A 24,833-nucleotide genomic window follows, 5' to 3' on the forward strand; every position below is an offset into this window, starting at 1 on the left:
CCACAACAACTTCTACAGAAGGTTACGAGCAAATATAACAAATTCTTAAGTAATTTGAATTTTTCATAGCTAACAAACCTGAGGTCTTAACAGTACGATAATCTTCTGGCGCCAGCTGCAAGCCGGTTAAAAACAACAAAAAATTGTAAATGCAAGGAATCTGTGGCATCTGACATCCGATATGTAGTCGAGGTGGAAGCGAGCCAGAAACCACCCTTGAACCTAGTGATGCATTAGTCTTTCTTCCAACCCAGGATGAAACATAAGAAGGGTGGCTTGGGGTGGGAAGTCAATGTTAAGACCTCAGGTTTGTTAGCTATGAAAAATAATTCAAGTTAATAAAACATTTGTCATTTGTTCGTATGAAGAACAAACCTTAGGCCTTACTAGTAAGATAAACTCACACCTGGAGTGGGGTATGAGAATCCTGAACCGACTGGAGGTTCGGCACACCTGTTCATTCTTCTTAGAAATGAGAATGCTAAAGAAGAGGACCTAAGCCTTTGAGAAGTGTGGATATCTAACACCTAGTGCACTGGATTTAAATACAATGAAACATGTCCACATTCACTCCATATGCAGATATATATATATATATATATATATATATATATATATATATATAGATATATTATATATATATATATATATATATTATATATATATATTATATATATATAATTTATTATTATAATATCTGTTCAAGCAGCAAACCACGTTAACCACAAGAAATGGGTTTGTCACCACCACTCACTTCCCTTGCTGGAGAGAAGAGCTGAAGCTACAGAGAAGTAGATTTGTATGTTGTATGGAACATGAGAAGTGCTGTAACAGTATAGCTGCATTGCTCACCTGCATCAAACCAGTTTCAGCATATGATGTGTTTTTCTTCAAAGCGCACGTAGGTATTGAAGAAAGGAGAAAAGGGAAAGAAAGAGACCAGTCATCTAACTCATTCCCTACTCCACACACTCATCTTAGGCAAGATACAAACTGTTCCGCCAAGGGCACTAAATGAGTTGCACTTGTTAATCACCAACCACTGGACCCAAGGAAAAAAGTCTCCAAGAATCTGTGGGCAACATGCTTTAGGCAGAAGAAAGTGAAAGTGGTATGATGAAGTCAGAAAAAAGCATTCAAATTATAAGAACAGATAAGTTCTTCTTAAATGCCAGGGAGGAACGTATTCCTCTCATGTCATGTGCTTCTGCATGCACAGAATTGGTGACAGAACGTGACGATGAGGAGTAGGCTAGCCTAATCACCTCATGTAGTTAAACGAAAGGGTATTCTAGGACACCTCTTTCTTGGCCTGGCCCGTGTTAACCTAAAGTCTACAACACCTAGGCCCTAATTGAAGAGTCCTTTAGATAACAATGCAGTGCTCTGATGGGACAAAGCAGTAACTCTTGAAGGGTGCTGATTATAAACTCCATGCCTGTCATCGTGAACCCATGGATTCTGGGTCTTGGCCATGAATTCTGGGACAAAGGAAAGCTACTGACCCAAACCCATTGTGAGTTTATACCACAAACCTGACCATGGAGCTCTCCAACTCTTCAAAGGCAGCCAATGTCAGAAGGAAAACTGTTTCCAAAGTTAGTTTCCTGTATGACGATTGACACAGGCTCAAAAGCTAATGTGAGACTACTCAGTACCAGAGTAAGGTCCCACATAGGAGCACTGAGTTCCCTAGGTGAACAAGACCACTCAAAGCTCTTGAACCACATACAGAATTCCCAGGGATAAGTGATGTCCACATCTTTCAGATGTAGAACTAATCATAAGGCAGCCCTGTAGCCCCTGCCAGCATAAACAGATCTTTATCTACTGAAGAGAAACTCTGAGTGGAGAGAAATCCCTTCGATGACACAAATCATAGCAGATGGCTCATCTTGTACACAGCTGACGAAGATCCTCTGAAGTAGCCTTACATCTGAGTCGCTGCTCTGCAAGTAAGATCTCTCACACATAAAAGATATGGACAGAGTCCAGACATGAAGAAATAAAGAATGATCATAACTATTGGTGGTATCTCTCCACACGAGGTTGGCAGAGAAGGTTGTGTTAAGGTGGAATCTCTCTTGGCACTGCTGAGAGAAGAGAAAAAGACCTTGGAACCAGTCCGCTTGGGACCCCAAGGAACTACTAGGGTCATCTTATGACTTTGGAACCCATTACTCTGTTCAGGACATAACAGAACAGGCAGTACGGAAGAAATGTGTAAACTCCCAGGTTGTTCCCAGTATGCAAAAGGGAGTCGTTCGCCTAGGCAAAAGGATCTGGAACCATTGAATAGTAGACCTCTAGCTTCCTGTTGAACAGTGTAGAAAAGAGGTCTAACATGGGTCTTCTCCAAGTGGACAGACGAGACAACAGGATAACCTAGGGGAATGTCCTATGATAATATGCTTTACGCATATACGTTTTAAATATCCTGCTGTCAACTTTTGCATTGTCAAAGGAAATGCACTGTGGACAGAGATGTCCTCGCACTGTCAAAGGATATTAGCAGTCAGTTCCAACTCAAGTCTTCTACTTATTTCCTTTCTCACTTCTTGAGCGAATCCTGGTTGTGTTATAACTGTGTATTGTTGTGGGCCCTCAACCAAGCGCGTTTCTCAGTGAAAGTAATGTAACTTCATTTCTTTATGAGATCGAGTTGTTAGGTATTTGTGTACATCCCCTCGATCCTCAACCCCATGTCTTATGCAATCTGGTCAACGCCACAACGCTTTCGCTGTAAATTTGTGGTAGTGCAGCTGAGGATTCTGGACTCTCACCTCGTGTGCTCCAGGGAAAATTCTCCCCATTATTTTCTTCGCTCCATGTGCCCGGAAACCTCCAGTCACCTATTCATCCACCTCAAGATCTAAATCATTGTTATTTGCAATCTGTGTTAGGGGGTCCTTTTATGCACCTCTAACCCATATGATGTAATCCTATTTTCTTCTGTTATGCTTAAGAGAGTAAATATAATCAATTAAGCTAACCCTTAGTGTTTACCTAACTATTACCCTATTTGAATTAGGCCCTCAGCCGTAATTTTGTATGTGATTGGCTTCCTTTGTCAAGGGTATTGTCATAGCATCATTTTCTCATCGTCATTTGTGCAATCTCAGGTACAATTATATATATATATATATATATATATATATATATATATATATATATATATATATATATATATATATAAAGGTTTTTTGCCACGAAGGAAAAAATGAAAAAGCGAGATAACCAAGTACTTTCGGTCCTGTTCAGACCCTTTACTGAGGCAAACTGATTTTACAGAGAACAACATAGTCAAAAGAAAGCTTAATATACAAACTGACACTACAAGATTAGCAAGCAATAAGGGCGATTTTCACTCTACAGAAAGGAGGAGCCGCCTGAGGGTAGCCCTACCTTTCTCCCAGAAAACAGTACATTTTGACAAAACACGGGAGCATATACAATTTAATATCATGAATTTTTACACAAATTTTCCCCCCAAAAAAATTATTATTAATGAAAAGATGAAAGAAAATATAAATATATATATATATCGAGCAAGATATATATATATTTTTTCCTTCGTGGCAAAAAACCTTTATTTATACATAGCATCATGTTTTATATACTTCGGTCAAGTTATTCAGATATATATATATATATATATATATATATATATATATATATATATATATATATATAATATATATATATAAAATGTCATTCATTACTTTTAAATGAAGTATGTGTAGCTCTAGGCCAGCAAGCAAGCAAAGGGAGTTGATCATTATCAAAGTACTACTGCGCATCAGGCTAAGAAATGATTCACATCATGAAACACAATATAAAAATAATTTAAAGGTAGTACTATTCAAGAGCACATGATTAACACGATCTGTGCAAAAGCAACACTAAGAGTAAATCATTTCCAGCGGTCGTCAAGAAATATTTTGCCCAGAAATTACGAGAAAATGTCAAACGATGTGCTTCAATATTCAGTACACCTGAATGTCAAAGATTCATGTTATTCTTGAATAATGATGAATTGATTGCACAATAACAACAACAACAACAACAACAATAATAAATTCTAAATTCGTTCGACAATGAAAGGTTTAGTTATTCACTTAGTTTTTCCAGTTTACTATAATGTCCATTATACAATTAAATCTGACACCACTGCTAACCAACAATAATTTGGAGTAAAAGCATAAAGCACATTTGTGTCTTGTGTAATCGACATATTCAACGAATCGTACTCATAATAATAATAATAACATATTAAGCCGATAAAGAAAGAGAACATCATTCTGCTGTTTAGACGTAAAAATGCAAATTAATCTTCCTCGCAGGAGCAAAGGCGAGTTATTAGTAACAGCCCAACTTCGGAATCTACTTTTAGTCTCTCGTATGTAACACCGACGAGAAATGTCTGTCAGCAGAAGGTCTCGCCTTGAAGAAAAGTTAATCCTCATCAGACTCTCCTTCGCGTTGAAATACGAAGAGGAAAATGTCCAAAAACTGACGGGGTGAATTATGCAGCTTGCCCAGAAGTTTTCGCGTATGCTTTTAAAGTATTTGTCATGATTTAGAGGAGACCTCTTAAGTTTCGTTTACTCTCTCCACCCCATCTCCTAACACCGCCTCTGCTAACCGCCCCCCCCCCCCTCCCCCGCCCCCGTCCCCAAGCAGCAACCACTCCCTCCCTCCACCCCCTTCCGAGAGACTGTGCCAAGACGCCCCATCTTAAAGAGGAAAGTCTTAAATAGTAAGAAACGTACATCATGATTTGTTTTCCTCGTTGCTGATATTCTACAAAATACGCCTTGAGACAACTCCCTCTAAAACATATACCGCATTAAATCATGAAATACTTTCAAAGCTCAAGCTAAAAGCACTTCTAGTAAAACCTAAAAATCTAATGTCTAATTTAGTCAGGTCCGACAGCTGCCTTCAACTACTGCCTCCGGGGTCTTTTGTTTCACCTAAGTGCACCTGTCAACACTCGTAAAAGGAATCAGCAACATATTTCCCTAAGACGTAAATTTTAAAATGTGGTAAACAACGGCGATAAAACTTTCTGTGGAGGTAAATAAGTTTTACGACATCGATTAGGACATTAGTGCTCTTACTTATCCTGATGGGAAATGCTTATAAACCAAACCTCTCTCTCTCTCTCTCTCTCTCTCTCTCTCTCTCTCTCTCTCTCTCTCTCTCTGACCCATCATTCTTTTGCTTGCATTATCTTAAATACTTACTGACCTGACACATTCATTACATGCAATGAATACAGAAATGCAAACTCAATAAAGTTATTATTAGGTTGTAAAAGAGGACTGATATATCAATTGTATAGATAAAAGCGCAGGCTAGTTTTTCATGAGCTGAAAAAAGCAGCATCTAAGTCACTTGACAATAAGTTCTGTACGTTGATAGCGACCTGGATTTCATTAAAAAAAATCTGACAGAATACAAATTGCAGCAGTTTGGTCTGGGAAAGATTTATAGAGTTCACAGTTATATTCACACACACAGTAAATCGCAATAAAGTCTAGCGGCCGGGGAAGGCTGTCAAATCCATCAAATAAATGTCTTCTTATTAAATCCTTCATAAACCGAGAGAATTTTACAACAATTTCACAAGGTATATCAAGAACCTAAACCCCGCGCGAAGAAGGAAGCAAGGACTGCCACAGTGAACCACGCAAGCAAAAATGGAGTGTTGCAATGAAGGAGGTACCGATGACGAACGGCCTCTTGGCACTTTGTATTTCTTCCGTGGATTCAACGTTAGATCTCGGATGTAACACTGGATTTATACCGAAAATCTTTCTTGTCCTCACGCTGGCGCCGGGGATGAGATAAATCTGTTCCTAAGCAGATTCTTTCTCACTGATAACTTTTCTCTTTGCAAGGCTCGTGCTATTTCAAATACTAAGTGAAATGTAAGATCACCTCAGGCAGCCCGTCGTATTTTATAATCAGCTTCAGGAAATTATGAGAGATTATCAACGTCTAAGACATCTAAACATCTAAATATATGTATATATATGTATTTATGTATATATATATATTATATGTATATATAATATATCATATATATCTATATATATATTATATAAATATATAATATAAAATATACGTTCATATATAAGAAGCTTTCCACTAGAGAAAAAGAAGTACAGACTAATTGAGAGTCTAGATAAGAAGACAGAAGCTGCAGAAAATGCCATTGACTTCAATAGGAAAAAAATATGTACAACACACCACAGAATAAACAGAATAAAGACTAAAACAGCAATTCCGTCTATCTAAATATTATGCTGGTTGCGTGATGAAAATGTAATACAGATATGCAGGCGCATATAAGCTAACTTAAGAGTCTTATGATCAGCCTTTCGTGGATATTTGTAAATAGATTTTTGCGTAATTTTATTGTCGTTGCCGTTTAGATTTATTGTTTTATCGTTATTACGCTGCATGTTTTTCGTTGCAATTACAGTGCATCGGTTTGATAGTGCATTATATGAATTTGAAGTTGTATCTCAGACTTTGTTAATTAGTACAAACCATAATAATCTCTAATGTCGACTTTCATTACAGCTTAATTCCTGAATAAAAAAGAAAAAAATTTTCATAGGGTTCCGAATATCACAACCAAACTCAAGGTATTTGTAGTGATATCAATCAAAAAACAATTAACGCTGTATAATATGAAAACAAAACAATAATACAAAAAAAGAATTCAGAAACATTCAAGTATCAAAAATTACACGCAAACTAAAAAATGACATCTGCAACAAAAAAACATAATGCAGCACAATAGCGATAAAACAACGACTCTAAACAGCAACAACAGTAAAACAACGCATAAAAATATTCACAAATATCCACAAATGGCTAATCATAAAACCTTAAACTAGTTTCTACCACACATACGGAGTTCAAGGCAAATGAAAGCACATTTGCTTGTCAATTTAGATCCTGTGCCTGCATATATTCATTGCATTTTCATCGTGCAACCAGCATAAGGGTTGGATGGAATAGCCGTATTAGTTCCGTGTAATGGTCTTTTTATTCTGTTTATTCTGTGATGTGCTGTGTATATCTTTTTCCCTCAGTCATTCATCCTGTTGTTTTAAAAAAAAAATATTTTACAAAACCTGAATACTTATTGCATTTACTACTAAAATAGCAGGCAAGGAATACAACATAATTTCATTATTGAGTGTATTATCAAATAACATTCGTGTATGCATTATCTGTGAGCGTGATATAGGCATTCATCTAGTTATTTTTAAGTTGAAGTCTTCTACAAATCCTGGATGATTATTGGATTTACTACTAAAATAACTGATAAGGAATACAACATACATTCATTATCAGGTGCATTACTCAATAAACTAAACATGTATTGGCATGATATAGGTATTCATCCTGCTGTTTTCAAGTTGACGTCTTCTACAAAACTTGAATGATTAACGGATTTACTAATAAAATAAATGACAAGGCATACAACATACTTTCATCATTACTCAATTAACTAGTGGAGTATGCTTTCCCTGCGAGATTGAACCGTTCTTTTCGTAAAAAGAACTTGGATTGTTAAGCCCCGATATCATTTTAAATAGGATACCTTACAGCTCTGCAACACCAATACGATTAATTCCACTCGTATATATTCACTGATTAAATTCTATAAACAGACGTGACAACATTTTGATAGATTTTTCTCTCTAAGTGAGGAGATACCAATCTTTTAATAAAAAATGAAATTAACCAGGACACTAAAGTACTCATGGAATTCCACACTGCGGAAGAAAACTATTGTAAAACTAATCTAGTCTCACATACAAGATCCTCACACATTATCTGTAAGCAGCAGATCACAACCACCAAAAACAAAAAGGGCGTTTAGAGACCGCCAGCATCCGACAAGGCTGATAAATTGAACCCTTTGCCCACAAAAGGGCCATTTTATCCACATACGATCCCTCCCAAAATATTATCATTTATTGCCACGAGACCAATCTTTGGTAAAACAGTCGTAGATATTAAAAGAAAAACTTTTTTTGCCAATCATTGGTAAAACAGTCGTAGATATCAAAAGACAGAATTTTTTTTTTTTTTTTTTTTTTTTTTTGCCAAACTTTGGTAAAACATTCTTAAGAATCAAAGGACAAATGTTTTGCCAATCTTTGGTAAAAAACAGTCGCAAGTATCAAAAAACCATTTTTCTTTTAATCTTTAGTAAAGCAGTCGTAAATATTGACAAACAGACTGACCGAACAAAACAGAATGGCCAACCTCCTTGTCAGATACCAAGAATCAGTCAATAGCATTAATAAGAATTATTTCCATAATATATGAGAACATATCTGGTTGGGTAAATCGCGACCTCAGTCGAACCCAAGAGCAATGTAGCTGGATAAGTTGTGTGAAGTAATTAACGACTTGATTGAATTTACAAGGAGTACATTAGAAGTTTTGTCATATAGGGAGAGCGGAGAAAGGAGAAAGGACAAAGGGTACATGATTGCGACTTGAAGGTGTGTGTGTGTGTGATGAGAGAGAGAGAGAGAGAGAGAGAGAGAGAGAGAGAGAGAGAGAGAGAGAGAGAGAGAATATTTTGAATTACCAGTACAAGACAACGACATTATATTCAAGCAATTCAATTAATTCGAAATGTTATTCGCTATTCAGTCCTAAAAATTAGCCCAAAAACTCTTGTTGCTGCAATAATGCAGGAATACCGAAGCGACGGTCCATTCATAATTCTAAATACGACACAACAGTCATATAATTTCGTGGGTACACTACATAATATGACCAAGCCTTAGTTTCTGTATGAGGCTTGTCCCCTTTTATGCTTCGCTCCCGTAAAATTCCTTCACAAAACTTAGTTTGGATGTAGTTGCTCAACAATATAATAATAATAAAAAGAAATTGCTTTCACTGTTAATGAGACTGCTGTTTAAGAAAGTTCTAAATAATAAGAATAATTATTTTCCCGAATAATTATGAAAAAGTAGCAGTACTGCGATTGGATACCATTCGATCGCCAGTGCTTTTAGAAAAATAATAGTACTCGGAGATATCAGTAAGACTATCCGGTTCACAATCACATTCCATCGAGTGGACCCACACAATCAAAATTACAGTAACATAAGAAAGGGCCCAGACGGATATGTGTGCGTCTATATATCTATCTATTCATATATAATATATAGATATATTATATATATATATTATATTATATATAATATATATATATATATACACACACACTTACACATTACGGACGCCATCCCAGAAGGAAAACGTCTTAATGCTTGCCAATTAGCCAGTGAATAATATACATTCGTATATTATTATAGTGTAGTTCTTTTATCCTGAGACATCACGTCTCGACTGCTATAGTTCGTCCTACGGAATCATTCAAAATCGTAAGCACTTCTTCGCGAGTTATCAAGAGAACTTAGCGTTGTGTCGTTTTGTCTTCTCGGAGCGAACCTAAGAAGATTTATTTTATCATAAGAGACACGTCTTGGAAAATAATCCGATTTTTCGTTTCTTCTTATTTTTCTTTGGGTCCTTCCCACCCAAAGTTTCGCTTGGTAGCATCTTTGATAAGGCGTGAGAAACGCCCCCTGGAGGGGGGAAGGTGGTTTGCAGGCTTCACAGAGTGCATTGCTGGGACAAGAGGAGGAGGGGGTCCTGGGAGGGTGGGGGGAAGCGGGGGGTTTGAGGGACCCCTCGTTCTCGCAGAGTACGAGAAACTATGAAAGAGAAGCTCTTCTCCATTATCTCACAAATACTTGAGAATCCCACGACAGCAAATGTAAAATTTAATGATTCAACTGAATCTTATCTTTAAAGTACATCAAGGTAATAGAAAAAAACTGTCGTTCTTTTCTTAATATAAAAATAAGCTTCAAGATCAACAATTTTACCAAGCAATGCTAATAATCGGGATCATTTAAACCTGCTTTGATAACCACATAATGCTATTAATCTACAAAAAAACAGTCATCTTTTTTCATCGAAGAAGAAAAAAAAAACACGCTTGAAGACGTATAATTTCACCAAACAATGGTAATACTCGGAATAAGATTGCCCCTAAAGATGACGAGTAGATTTTATTTATAAAACGAATTGCATTTGATTTCATAGTATTCAGTATATAGTGACTGAGTGAATCAGTGGTTTCCAAGAGATCAAGCAGGGAATTCAGCTACCAGGATTCTGGTTTGTAAAATTAGCGCCCAGTCCAAAAAAAGCATGCAATGATCGTTTGGTAACACTGACGATGCTTACACCAATATCAACAGCATTGTATGCTGATTTAACATTACAGAAAATAACTAACAGAAAATAGGACAGTAATCAACCAAACCCAATGAGAATATAAAGCCTTCAGGAGGATCCCTGCAACGATTTTAACTAAACCTGATCAATTCTCTCTCTCTCTCTCTCAAATGTTTTCTTTCTGGGATTCCTTCAGAAAAGGGGGAAAGAGGGCAACGTGTATAAGACTTCTTTCATGCTCTTCATTTTCCCTTTCATCGTCTCTTCTAGATTTATAAACCGTTAAAAAGGAAAACTTCAAACATACAATGGATTAGGATATTTTGCCCAGATGCTGTGCGCTGAAGAAAGTTACAAGACAGAATAATCATTCAACTACAATAATCAACAAGATTGTAGCTTAGATTGATTCATTAGCTGAAAAAATGTATCTGCAAGGATCTGCAACCACGCATTCAAAATGAAAAGTTTAAAAAATTAATAACAGTTTTCTGACAAAACATGAACGAAAAAGTGTCATTCAAAATAATAAAAAATACATAAAAAAAACTTAGGTTTTATGTATAAAACATATACGTATATACACTTGTGGCAAGTAGTGCACGAGAAAATCTTAAAAATAAAAAAAATTAAAAAAAATATCCAGAACTTAATTCGCACAGTAATTGAGTTCATTGCCAGTCTCACTGATTTTTGTCCTCAGCTAATTATGCAGATCTGTGACAAACAAAACTCCACAAACTTTAGCGAGGACCCATTCCCAACTTACTTATGGAGAATTCGTCCTCAATAAAGTTTGGAGAGAATTTTTCCTTTTTATACGGGATGATCAGTTGGCAAGAGTGCGTTGACAAGACCATCTTCCAAGCTTTCAACATCATTTATTATTTTTTTATAGAAAACGCGATGTATTGCTAATGATTCTGACGACTGCATGGATAGCAAACAAAACATGAACTTGAAACTAAGCAAGCAACAGGTAGCGTAGGATAGCTGTAAAATGCAGCGACGAGGGGGAGACAGAACTTATGTGTTCAATACAGCCAATTAACAGTCCCATTGAAAATCGTTATCACTGAAGCTGCAAAGGCTGTAAGAATACTGGGTCACGTAAACAAGGTTTTTAAAAACAAGGCCAATATTCTAAATATATATTATATATACAAATATAATATATATATATATAATATTAATATTTATTATTAGTTTTTATTATTATATGCATACTATATACAAATTATATAATATATATATACTATATTATATACAAATTATATATACTCTATATATACAGATATCAAATACGTATATATGCATACACACGCATATATATATATATATATATATATATATATATATATATATATATATATATATATATATACACCCGTTTTTCCAATACCACAATTCAATCAATGACATCCAAGCTGATAACCTCGAATATATGAGACATAAAAGATTAAAAATGCTTGATTAAATAAAAAGGGGGGTGGGGGAGAGAGTCAAACGCATCGCAGATGACGAAACGGCGTCGACGGGGGTAAATGTCATTTCGGACGGGGCCGCCAAATCCGAAATCAGCTGGCGCGGCACTCTCTAACGAAGCCTTATTTTCGCCAAGGATATTATGCACCGAGGGAGTGCCGAGCCAAAGGCCAGCGAAAGCAAATTATGCAAATGTTTCCCCCCAACTTGATTAGGCTGATGCTGAGTTCGCAAGCATCTATCTGTTTCATCCCCCAAATTCTGCAGACGGTTCTCTCTCTCTCTCTCTCTCTCTCTCTCTCTCTCTCTCTCTCTCTCTCTCTCTCTCTCTCTCTCTCTCTCTTCATCCCGTCAGTCGACGCATTAGTCTCGCGGAATGTATTAGGATGAAACTTCCCATATGGCTCCTTTAATCGTTTTTTTTTTTCTATCTCGAGTGTAAATTACGATGGTTAGGTAACCATATGAGGAGCAGCGATTATTTGCAGCCCCCATCCTAACCAACCAATACCATGCCACATTATATATTATTAACCATATGAGGAGCAGCGATTATTTGCAGCCCCCATCCTAACCAACCAATACCATGCCACATTATATATTATTACATTATAATAAACTATAAAATATATAGGTCTCTCTCTCTCTCTCTCTCTCGTATGTGAAAACCAGTGCTACGTCTGTGTCTATGTGTCGGTATGAATGCAAAAACTAAGGCACATGCAATGATATATTCTGAATCAAGATGCACAAACGCATTAAACAAATATGTGTATAGCAGTCAAATGTACTAGAAGGGAACAAATTATTGAATGATACAGATTTCCTTGATCTTGCAAAATCTGTCGTTATTCACAGAAATAAATTTTTTTTTTCAATATTTAAAGTTAGTTCTGATTAATGAGATGTATATTAATACATCTCATGTATTAATATACATGCACACATTGTTTTCGGCAGATGACACCACATGCACTGTGATCAAAACAACTGTGAAGTTCAAAAAATATAAATAGATCAAAAATAAGTTTAAATATGCTTTTATTACAACCTGCAACTGCATTACTTGCTGTTAAAACAAATTAATTATTACAACCATATTTCAAATGTTTTACCTTTCATTTTCACACTGGCCCAAAACTTGTGATTACACAACAACATACAAAAACAACATACAACGACCACAACAATATACAACCATGTGATTACTCCACCGCGTTTGTCTGAATTTTCCTTATGGCCAAATGCACCTAATTTAGCTGAAGCTCAGTCGTTATTCTTATTGGACGGAAAATACCCACTCACACATTTTCCGAAAATGCCACCGTCGGCCTCGAGCCAAAAAACGGAAATGGCTGGATGCCATTCGGCGAATACACAAACAAATTTCATGCTGCTTTTTTTTTTTTTTTTAAGCCTACGATTTTGTTTTAGCTAAGGAAAGTAACAAACATCATCATCATCAACAACAACAACAACAACAAGAATAATAATAATAATAATAATAATGATGATGATGATGATGATTACTATTATTATTATTATTATAATTTATTCCATCAAGTTTCCCCGTCAGTCCCATGTGTGCTTAATGACTTTATCCAATAAACATAAAACACGTAAAAAATACGCTGAAGTGTCTTCGGCGCAATTAAGTTTTCTGTTCAGCGTATAATGCTACACGAAACTCTCAGCCACGGTCCATGAAGCTCTCGGCCTCGGCCCATGAAGCTTTCAGGCACGGCCCGGGTATGTTTGATGACAGGAGGGTAGATGATCAACATACCACCAAGCTGCAGCCCTCTAGTCTCGGTAGTTTTGAAAGATCTGAGGGCGGACAGAAATAATGAAACAGTAATTCAGCAAACTTCAGTTAAATTAAACTGTACTGTTTATGGTGCTTAGTTTTAGTTCACGGTGCATGATTAGTAATTTAAAATGAAATAAAATTCTGAAACATACGCATCCGTTAACACTATCTACGCAAACATCTCTCTCTTTCTCTCTCTCTGTATGTGCATCATATATATATATATATATATATATATATATATATATATATTATATATATATATATATATACATATAACTGAATCAAGACGAAAGTTTGGGTTTATATATATATATATATATATATATATATATATATATATATATATATATATATATAGTATATATATATATATATATATATATAAAACTAGTGCTTGGAAAATCACCGCATTCCATAACAAACTGCACAGGGGAAGTGAAAACATGACATTAAATACAAACTGAAATAAAATATTTGCTAAAACAGCTTTCTAAACTATGCTTTCAGGCATATAAAAAATAACCCATTTATAAGACCGCTAATGAGACAAAACCACTATAAACTGTGCTTTAACAAGCCCCAGAAAAGACAAAAAGCGCAAACCCTCTGCAATTCATACCTGGGGACGAACAGAAGACAGTCAGTCGCCCAGATGCGAGTGCTTTCGAAGAACTCGTAAACGGCGATTCAGCCCCTGCGAGGACAACCGTCTTATCTCCTCCAGTCGTAAGGACGACGGCGTTAAGGCTTTTGATGACCTATGAGGCCCTTGAAGGCAAGACGACAATGGGTTATAATCCTTTGTGATTCATGCTTGGGCCGTCTGCTACTCCAGTTAATGGGAGTTCATCGAGAACTTAACGCGGAATAAGATCCTTATCGGCATAAATCCGGGTCGAGATTTGCGACGAGTGACACTCGGTGATGCTGAGAAGACGCCGTAAATTCGTCTGAAGGTGTCACGTCCGGGGTGGGGGTGGGAGGTTGGGAGGTTGGGGGGTGGGGGGCGTTATCATACGAAAAGCGTCCTGCCTGAAGACTTAGGAGATCAGCAAGCACTTGTGAAAACAGGGTGAATAACGCAACAGCAGATATCTTACCTTTTTTTTAACGGCAGTGAAATTATATAAAAAATATCTTCCAATTGAACTGAACACTTAAAGAAAAAAGGTCATGAAAAATTGCATGAAATGAAAACACTCCAAGCAATAAACGTTCTACAAAATTCTTATAATTTCGAGGCAATTAACGCACAAATATCAAAACAAATATTACATAATTCAGTTATACAATGAAGGTAAATTTGTCAACCCTACAGCGCTTACGCAGAAAAAGCTATTATTGCGGTGGAGAGAGAGAGAAAGAGAGAGAGAGAGAGAGAAATAAATAGCTTGATCGATAGCGACTTACCGATGAAAAAACTGGGGTTTTCTCAATGACATGCACACTACACATAAAATGTGAAATGAAAAACAATAAAACAGTCATTAGGAAAAATTGACGATAAGTAAACTATAACTTCACTAGTAAAAGACAATTTTACTGTGTATAAAATTATATACCCAAGGGCATAAAAATATGATTACTTACAAAGCCTCATAGTATATAATATATCGATATATATATATATATAGATATATATATATATAATATCTATATATATATATATAATATATATATATGTGTGTGTGTGTGTGTGTGTGTGTGTGTGTGTGTGGGTGTACATGTGGGTTGGGTGTGTGAATTCAGGAAAATGGGCAGAGGTTGCAAGTATTAACGATATGCACATTAATTGGGGCGTAAAAACACATAGAGTAAGGAGAATGGAAAATCAAAAGTAAAAGTTGTGAAAACGTTAGCGTAGGTGAAACGAAGGAGCAGCGTATCTGAGAAGATTCGCTCACGTGGAGAGAATGGAAGGCTGATGCCCTGGTGAAGAGGAGTGTCCAGTTCAAAAGCGAAGACCTTGAAGGAACAGATGGATGGGGTGAAACAGTTGGCTCATCCACAATTACCTGGTATGGAAGTTACAGTAACTACTGTGTTGTTTTTTAGCTATTATAATCTATAATTATATTACAGATAATATATATACTATAATATATATATATATATATTATATATATAGATATATATATATATATATATATTAAATATATATATATATATATATAAATATTTTTTTAAATTTTTAACTTGAAATTTTTCTCCGCAACTCCGTGAGTCTTGGTAATCTATCTTTGCTGACGGCTGAGGAATCACTCCTCGAAAACGACCAAAATAAAATCCTTTTACCTGTTTTTTTCCACTTGTTTTTAAACCACTGTAGATCTAATTCTGTCGAAAGAAAGCGATCCACTGAAAATAGGCTTCAGGTTGTAAAATTTACCTTGACGCATTCCCTTAGGGCATTATAAATCATGAGTTATTATCATTATCATTATTATTATTATTATTCCCATTGCGCTCAAATTCAAACAGACCAAGCTAAAAAGGTCAGACGTCTCACACGGGACCAGACTAACTTTATATATATTCCACGTTTTACAAGGCACGATAAAGTAATTTTTCCTTTTTTGTTATTTCTACACAAACCATGAACTAGATGAGGGCACTTGATTCCTAAACTCAATGGTATTTGCAGTTACAGTATGTTTTATTGGAAAATATGCATATCAATTATAGAACAACGAGATATGGGACTTGCTTTAAATACTAGTGGTGTTGCGTAAGTTCAGGTATAAAAGTAGACTGTGAAGAATAGGGAAACTAGAAAAAATATTTTAGAATTGTCCAAGCAATTCTTATTACTCTACATTCTATATCTAATTTTCGGATATTCAAAAACAATGAGAATATTCACATGTTTTGGCCCTTTTTTGGTAGGATTATAAATTTTGCCATGCAATAATAATAATAATAATAATAATAATAATAATAATAATAATAATAATAATAATAATAATAACTCAACTCGTGGCATACTGAGATAAATTGGGCGCAACCCTTTCGGCAGAGTTTGCTACATAAAAGAACATAAACTTTTGTGTTTTAAGTTATTTCATTTCATTCTATTTATTTATTTATTCGTTCATCTATTTTTTGTTTATCCGAGAGAATGATAAAACATTAACGAGACTAAATTAAAACCATGCTAAAGAGAATCCTTGAACGTCGCGAGCCCCTGGTCCCAAAACTCTCGAGCAGAGCTGAAAGGCTTCTCTGATTAACGCGTCATCAACCCCACTTTCCCGGGAAATTGGAAATTAATGGAAAATGTTCTGAAGAGGGTTTTGTCACCTGTAAATTACCTCCTTCACGTCACGTTTCACGGGAAAGTATTTTTTCCACTCCTAAACGTGGGAGGGCTGTCTTGTGCAACCTGCACAGGTTGAGCGAATTAGGGGGGGGGGGGGGTTAGGGGGGGTGATGGGCGTGGGGGGAGAGGATAGGTTAGGGCTTTCAGTCATTCTGTGACAATTCGCGTACGAAGAACAAACCAGTAAATTGGGCGTAATGTTTATCATTAACTAGAGAACATCCTTAATTTCCTTTGATTAAATTACTTTATTTCTTTTTGAAAGTGATAGAGTACATTCTAAGTAAGGTACATTACCAGTCTCCCAAAGGATGATATCGCCTAATCGAGTCGTGTAATCGATAAGTTACTATAAATGGACTCAACAAACTCGTTCAGACAAACTGTTTTTTCAATACGTTCACTAATACGAGCATTGACCCCAAAGAAACTATCTGTCTACCATGGCAATTTCCGCATTCTATATTTTCTTACCCAACGTTCATTAATAAATCAGTTTTAGATGCTTTACTGGAGAAAGCAACATTTTTTACGAATTCCATAAAGGCAATTATACTGCTTAAACTGGCACATGTTTCTAACTTGCAAGCATGGACAAGGTGGTCTGCCCCGAACCTTTTTCCTCATTCCTTCACATTCTACCACTTTTTCACTCCTAAAGTTCGTTAGATTCGCAGTCTTCCCAAAAGTTGCTATCCTTCCATTTATTAACTTGATTCAAATGTAGTCCTGTCATTTTATTTCTAGTTTTAGACACATATTTTATAAAAAGAGATTTGCATAACAAACCTGCAAGGGGATGTAGCTCAAATGGTAGAGCGCTCGCTTAGCATGTGAGAGGTACGGGGATCGATACCCCGCATCTCCAGGTGATAACTTATAAGTTCGGCAATGCGTTAGGGTGTGAGTAGGTGTTATGTAATTATGTGTTGAAACAGCTCACATGAATAATAGTAGTAGGGTAAAAATTTGTTATTGATCGGCGGAGCAATTTACCGCTTTCTACATTTATAAGAAAAAAAACATACTAATATTTTTCAGATGACCCAGTTCATATGGAATACGCTGACTGGGGGAACTGACTTGAACTTCTAGCTTCCAACAAATAGGGTGTTCATTTGAAAGAAGTAACAGAAGGTAACAGGAAATGCAGAAAGGAAAGAAGTAACAAATGGTAATAGGGAAATACAGAAAGAGATCAGTTATTAGAAGAGAAAAATAAATTAATAGATAAAAATGTTAATATATCATTAAAATCCAAGGAGAATTGTTTGAGGGTAGTGCTATGCAAAGCTTCTTCGCTTGAACTTTTGACAGAAATTTCAGAATACTGCACACAACATACCCTGCAAATCGCTGGCTTACATAAGCAATTTGAGCTAAGATCGCTACCGTTTCCATACCACCTGCAAAGAACATGACCTTTACTTCACAAGCCTTCTCTTGTATAAATCATTCCTCGTCTATTCATAGTCGTCAAATCACACCCGCCTCTCTCTCTCTCTCTCTCTCTCTCTCTCTCTCTCTCTCTCTCTCTCTCTCTCTCTCTCTCCAACCCCCTTTCCGAAATCTACCCGAGCTTTCACGGCTCCCTGATCCTTGAATTGGCCTATTACTTAGGCGAGATTTATCAATCCACCTAATAATACAAATGAACTCGATAGGAATGATGTGAACGTCTGAGATGTATTTTTGCCCTCTTCCAAAAGCTACAATGCAATTTAACGGAAAACAATGTCTTAAAATTATGGAATAGACGATGCACAACCTCGCCGTTTTGTTCCCCCGCGGGTCTACGCTGTGTTACTGAAGGCCATGAATAGTCCAGTATAACTGAGAAATGACCCACCACAAATTGCACAGTTTATTATGATATACCAAATTGTAGGTAATTTTGTCAGCTTTCACTTTAACAAAAAATTACCAAAATTGGTAGGTGAAAAAAAAGAAAAAAAAAATGGCATCCCGACACTTTCGTCTTCTCCATGAAAACCAATTTACTCCAAAATTTTAGGGATCAGACCTTAGAAATTACTGTCAATTTGTACATTTTGACTGAATATTGGATTAATGATATAGTTATCACATGAATGTGATCATTTGATAAGAATTTGGTTCAAAATTCAAAATGGCCGCCACTAGATTACGGCAAAATAGTCGGTGATAATGTTGCTATGTAATTGTCCAGTATATCAAAAATGACTCACCTCACTGAACGTGTGACATACCAAATTTTAGGTAATTTTGTCAACTTTCATTTTAAAATAAGTTACACAAAACTACAATAGGTCGAATTAAGTTGGTCAAAATGGCGGCCAGACATATTTAGCATCCCTAAAAATCAACCAAAATTGTGAAGACTCAGATCCTGGAAAGAATAATCATTTTGATTATACTGAATGTATGCAGGATATATTATTAACTCTCTATATTTATCCCAAGATTTTAAATTGAACTGACCCTAAATTCAAAATGGCCGCCATCAAATCACATCTAAATAGCTATCGTTATTTGATTAGTAATTTTTGGTATATTTTGGGTATCTTTTGGTCAGATTAGAAAATCATATATATCCATGTCCATTGGTAACTTTAATGCAAAAGCAGCTTTTATATGTATAATTTCATTTGGAGGATAAAGTTATATAAGGCAATCAATTGCAGAGCTAAATATCTATTCATATAAATTCCTTTCTTATATCCATTACACTATTGGCATAAAAGAAAATCAAGTATCATAATCCCATTTGATTAGTCACTAGCTTCATCAGGTTCATCATTCTCAGTATCAGGAGCAGAGCAGTTTTTGCAGAGCAAGCCCTTGCATACCTTGCATGCAAGACTGCACGGCAAATTTTCTGCAAGTACATTTCTTATTAGAACAATCAGTTTTACAGCCACAATATATGGCATCTAACAAAGCGTCAGGTGCAGCTTTTTTGTTCATCATTATTGGCACAAGGCTTCTCGAGTCATTTTGTATCCATATTTTGTAGGGTCAAGTTCATTGCCCAACCATTCCTGTACTTGTTGATATACTCTTAGTGAAGTGTAAAATAAGAAGAGTCTGATGTTGGCGGCAGATCCTTAGGGTGAACTGCCTCAGTACTAGATGCTACTTTCTTGTGAAAATATTCCACACGCAGTTTATCAAGGGAATCTTCTTTGTATACGAGATTGATATGGCTTTTTCTCCTGCAGCAGCAATTTCTTCATGGGAGGCATCAGGACTGCGGAACACAGAAGCAAGCTCTGTTAATTGTGGCACTGTCACTATTCTATTCAAGGCTGTTGCCTTTCTGATTCCGTGAATTCTCGATGTAGTGTCGCAACCAGTGAGGGCATGTAGAAACAGCAGGTGAGAAGAGACATTAATACCGAGTTTATTTTGGAAGGATTTGAGGGAGTTTATTTTGGAGTTTATCTTGGAGGGATTTGAGGGAGAAGACCACAGGTAAACTTGGTGGGATGTGTTCTGCTCACGCACGACAGCTAGAATCAGCAAATCAGTATCCTCACCAACTATCACAGTGGTGCATTTGGATGCATTCTGATAAGCAGTGTCGACGATCAGCTTATCCCCATTAGCTGGAGCTCGAATCACATCCCAACCTGCTGCACGTAGTTTGATAGTAAGAAGAGCTACAATTTTGTTCTTATTCTGTCCATGAGTTTGTTTGTTTGTTTGTTTGTATGGGGTTTTTACGTTGCATGGAACCAGTGATTATTCAGCAACGGGACCAACGGCTTTACGTGACTTCCGAACCACGTCGAGAGTGAACTTCTATCACCAGAAATACACATCTCTCACTCCTCAATGGAATGGCCGAGAATCGAACCCGCGACCTCCGAGGTGAGAAGCAAACACCAAACCAACCACGCTCTGTCCATGAGTCATGAATACTTCTTTATCAACAGTCACTTTCATGTCAGGTGTGAAATCAGTTCTCTCACAGATTTTCTCTTTGCTACGCCTCTTATGAGCAGCGTCTTTAGTGTTTGGTTTATCTGCATAGCCATCGAAGAAAACAGTACCTTTCTTTCTGTAGTTTCTATCCAGATAGGCTACCTGTCTGTCGGTAAGTGTGACCCATGTTTCCCCTTTCACCCACACTATCCTGGAAGGAAGGCTGACTTACTGGCTTCAAGCATAATATCTTGATGCTCAAACAGAGCCGGGTGATAAGTGCCGAGTTCTTATGTCAGAGTATTTCTCAGCTCACCACTATTAACACCAGCAGTTACCATCCTTTGAAACAGTAATAAAGGATCGATGGTTACAGTCTCAGAACCTACTTTGACAGACACTTTCTTGGCCATGGTCTTCACTATATCGTTTCTTTTGAACGAATACTCAGTCACTAGTTAATGTCCATAGATTTCAGAATTTTTCTTCCGACTTCTTGGCATTTATCTGCATTAACAGATGGATCGGCTTCTACACCAGTAGCTATATTTCGCAGAGCTTGTTCCTCTCTAAATGGTGTTTTTTTCCTTGAGAAAGTCTATGAGTTTGTTGATATCTTGTGGTCTCGCTCTACACGTGATACTCTGAGATCCTTATGCTGTTCACTAGTCTCAAATGCTACCCCTGTATATTCTTGAATTGCTAGATTTATTTCAGCAAGAACCGGTTGGCTTAGACACCAAGTGACTCTTTGGGCGTCATCCATACCTCTTTCTCTTGTCATACCTCCATTTGTTTTCATTGCTCTCATAAGGCACTGTTCAATTATTAGATCTCTGCTTAATCCTGCCCAGACTCGGGCTGACCTTTTGACTGTGTAAAGACCAGAAAGAAATACCTTTTGATAAATCTCCGGCAAGGTATTAGGTAAACCTAACATTCTGTTGATACAGATATTCAATGACGAGGTGTACTGACAGTGGCCAGTCCCTGCAAGGTATGGAAGCATCTCGATCTGACTTTTGATTCCAAGTTTCCAGTCGCCAACTCGCTCTGACCAAATAAAGGAACGCATGATTTGAGTCATTTCTAGATACTGAAACCACAATCTGGCTGTTCTGACGTCCTTAAGTTTGTTCTTGAACAAACAAAATAAATCAATATAGATATATATATATATATATATATATATATATATATATATATATATATATATATATATATATATATATATATATATATTTCCTGCTAGTTCCAGTGGATGCATTTTCACAAGGTCGTGTTTTGGTCAACGCAATATCATTATCTCAACTTGGGATGGGCCAATTTTGAAAATTTAAAAAGAATCATAAACTACACATATTGACAATTTCAATGGTATATTATATATTAGCATAGTTAAGAAAAATAATCATTGAAAAATAAAAATAAAAGTTGGCCTACCCTTAATTCGGCTATGTTTCACACTCACCTTTGTATAAAATCACGTGTGGAATAGCAGTTATAATGTTCTACCAACTAAAACTGCTTTTTTCTTTTCATTTGCAATGTCAGTAATGCAAAACAAAACATTTGCACCTCACTAATGCAGTCTACATGATAACCAGAACAAATATTGAAATTTACCATTGATTACGAAGATTTTTTAACCATTTCAAAACCTTGCTTCAGGTTAGATGCAACAACTTTTTTTTGCACCTACCAATTCTGGTAAACTTTTTTTAAATGAAAGCTGACAAATTTTCTGACAATTTGGCATATAACACATAAACAGTGCAATTTGTGGTGGGTACCTTACATTCCAGGCCCAGATATATTGGACTAGAAAGGCAAATGAATTCATCCCGCAGCAATGAGAAACAATCTCTACTCCCACACCTGACCTTACACTACACCAATGCTCAAAGCACATTCTACATCTCGTAATTCTAACATTGCAATATACCTTTTCCATAAAACGTGATTGAAAGGAAGCAATTTACAGGAGAAACGACACTTCACCGGACGTGCTCAATTAGTTTTCAATCCCTGTCTTAAGTAGAATGATGCAGAGGTGTGATAATTGAATGGCATTCAGCTCAGATCAGACATTTCAGGTGGTGTACACACTCAGGTCAAAAAGTAAAGCAAAGCACCTACAAGACCTTGCTTGTACAGTCAGGGAAAAGATTCCTTTTACCGCTGGATTTCACGAGGCATTGTAAATGGCAGCGCCGCTTTTGTTTATGAAGTAGACGAGCCTCATTGGTGCAGACATCTCCTTACCAGTTACCATATATTTACTTACGTATTTCATAAAACTGAAATACGTTGATAAAAGATATAAGTGTGAACAATCAGGAACGTGAAAATTGGGTTTATAAGTGTTTTTTCTCAGGATGAAATAAAACTCTTTACAGAAGGGGATTACGTAGAGTAAAATCATCGTGCTCCTAAGACTGACAAAGGTGATGGGGGTGGAGGGGGACAGAATGGAAGGAGGTAGAAGTTGTTCGGAGGGAGGGTAGAAACGGTGAACTATCTCAAGAGTCTGAACTATCTAATCAAACCGTCCACAGCTTCGTTAACGCTTTTTCCTCTAACTCCAAGATCATTAGAAGCTACTGTGGAATCTCCATTTCAAAAATAGATACTGTCGCTACGCTGACTGAAAGTAAATGTCGATGCAATTGCTACAAAATCACAATTGTTGTCCACAACCCTTTTTTCAAGACAAGAGAGAGAGAGATTGTTTGTAAACTATATGCTATCACCATAAGTATAACTTATAAGTGGTTTTATAGTCAGCATAAATTCGCTTCCAATTATGTTGAAAGTGTAATAGTTTCTGAGACTGGGTTTATGAATAAGGGTGGAATTGTTTCTTTTCCAACAAGCTATTGATCCATGAATGTGGGCCCGAAACTATGGCCTTTCTTAACTTTTGGCCGAGGGAAAAGGTTTACCTTAAACTGTTTTGTAAACCTCAAGAAACTACATCAACCAAAACCATATTGAAAATGTATTTGCAAGAGAAAAGGCTTTGCCAACGAGGGGCAATAGTTGCGCTAAAAGAGAGAGGCTGTCAAACGGGGCAGTTTCAATACAAGGGAACTTGGCATTACAAAGACAAAAGTCAGACGCTGGTGGAGGCGGTGGCAGGAATCAGGAAACCTCAAAGATAAACACAGAGGCGGTGGTTCCTAGGAAGACATCTGAAGATGATGGGCAAATTCTTAGACTGCAATCAAGTCTCCTTTTAAGAATGCAGTAGCCATTAGGGACGAGCTGCATTTAGAGGTCTATGCACATCACTGTGAGGAATCATCTTCATGATGCAGATCTGGTTTATCGGATCCCGTTTAAAAAGGGGAAATTTGAACACCATAAAAGGGCAAGATTGGCTTTAGCACGTCGGTATGCTGATAAGACCCGTTTTTACTGGGCTCAAGTCATATTCAGTGATGTGAAGACATTCACTTCGACAACTCACGGACAACTACACTGCTGACGCCCAAGCAACACAAGATACGAGCAACAGTTCATATATGTAATTGCTCACAGTGACTATGTATTATCATGCAGTGTATATATGGGGCTGGATGCATTTACACGGTATGGGAGAACTTGCTGAAGCTGGCGGCCGCTTCACTGCTGAGAAATATATAGAGATATTAGAAGAAGTAGTGGTGCCTTCTAGAAGTCCGCGCACAACTCCTTCCCTATCCTGAAGGAATAACTTATGCGATATTCATTGTCTTGCTCATCATAATTAGATAATGGCAAGTTACTATAGTTTCATAGCATCTAATATAAGATTTTCAATTTAATGATACAAATTAATGAAGCAAATATATACAAAAATCTTTTCGGCGATACTTGCTTCATTTTCTTTTTTGACAGGATAACTGTCCTATTCTTAATGTCCACATTGTTAGGCGATGGTTTGCAGAAGAACCAGATATTGAACTCCTGGAATGGGCTAGTAAAGGGTGCGACATGAAACCTAAATGTATGGGGAAATTTAATTAG

General features: G+C 36.6%; 1 long non-coding RNA gene and 1 other non-coding gene across 3 annotated transcripts in view; one reads left to right on the forward strand and one right to left on the reverse strand.

Moving 5' to 3' along the window:
- LOC135209587 (uncharacterized) overlaps positions 1-24,833 on the reverse strand; it is a 701,429-nt gene that overhangs the window by 463,109 nt on the left and 213,487 nt on the right. The window lies entirely within an intron of this gene.
- On the forward strand, positions 17,712-17,784 carry Trnaa-agc (transfer RNA alanine (anticodon AGC)). Its single transcript has one exon. It is a non-coding gene; the product is annotated as a tRNA-Ala (tRNA).

Source organism: Macrobrachium nipponense, chromosome 11, assembly GCF_015104395.2.
Source record: "Macrobrachium nipponense isolate FS-2020 chromosome 11, ASM1510439v2, whole genome shotgun sequence".
Lineage (NCBI taxonomy): Eukaryota > Metazoa > Arthropoda > Malacostraca > Decapoda > Palaemonidae > Macrobrachium > Macrobrachium nipponense.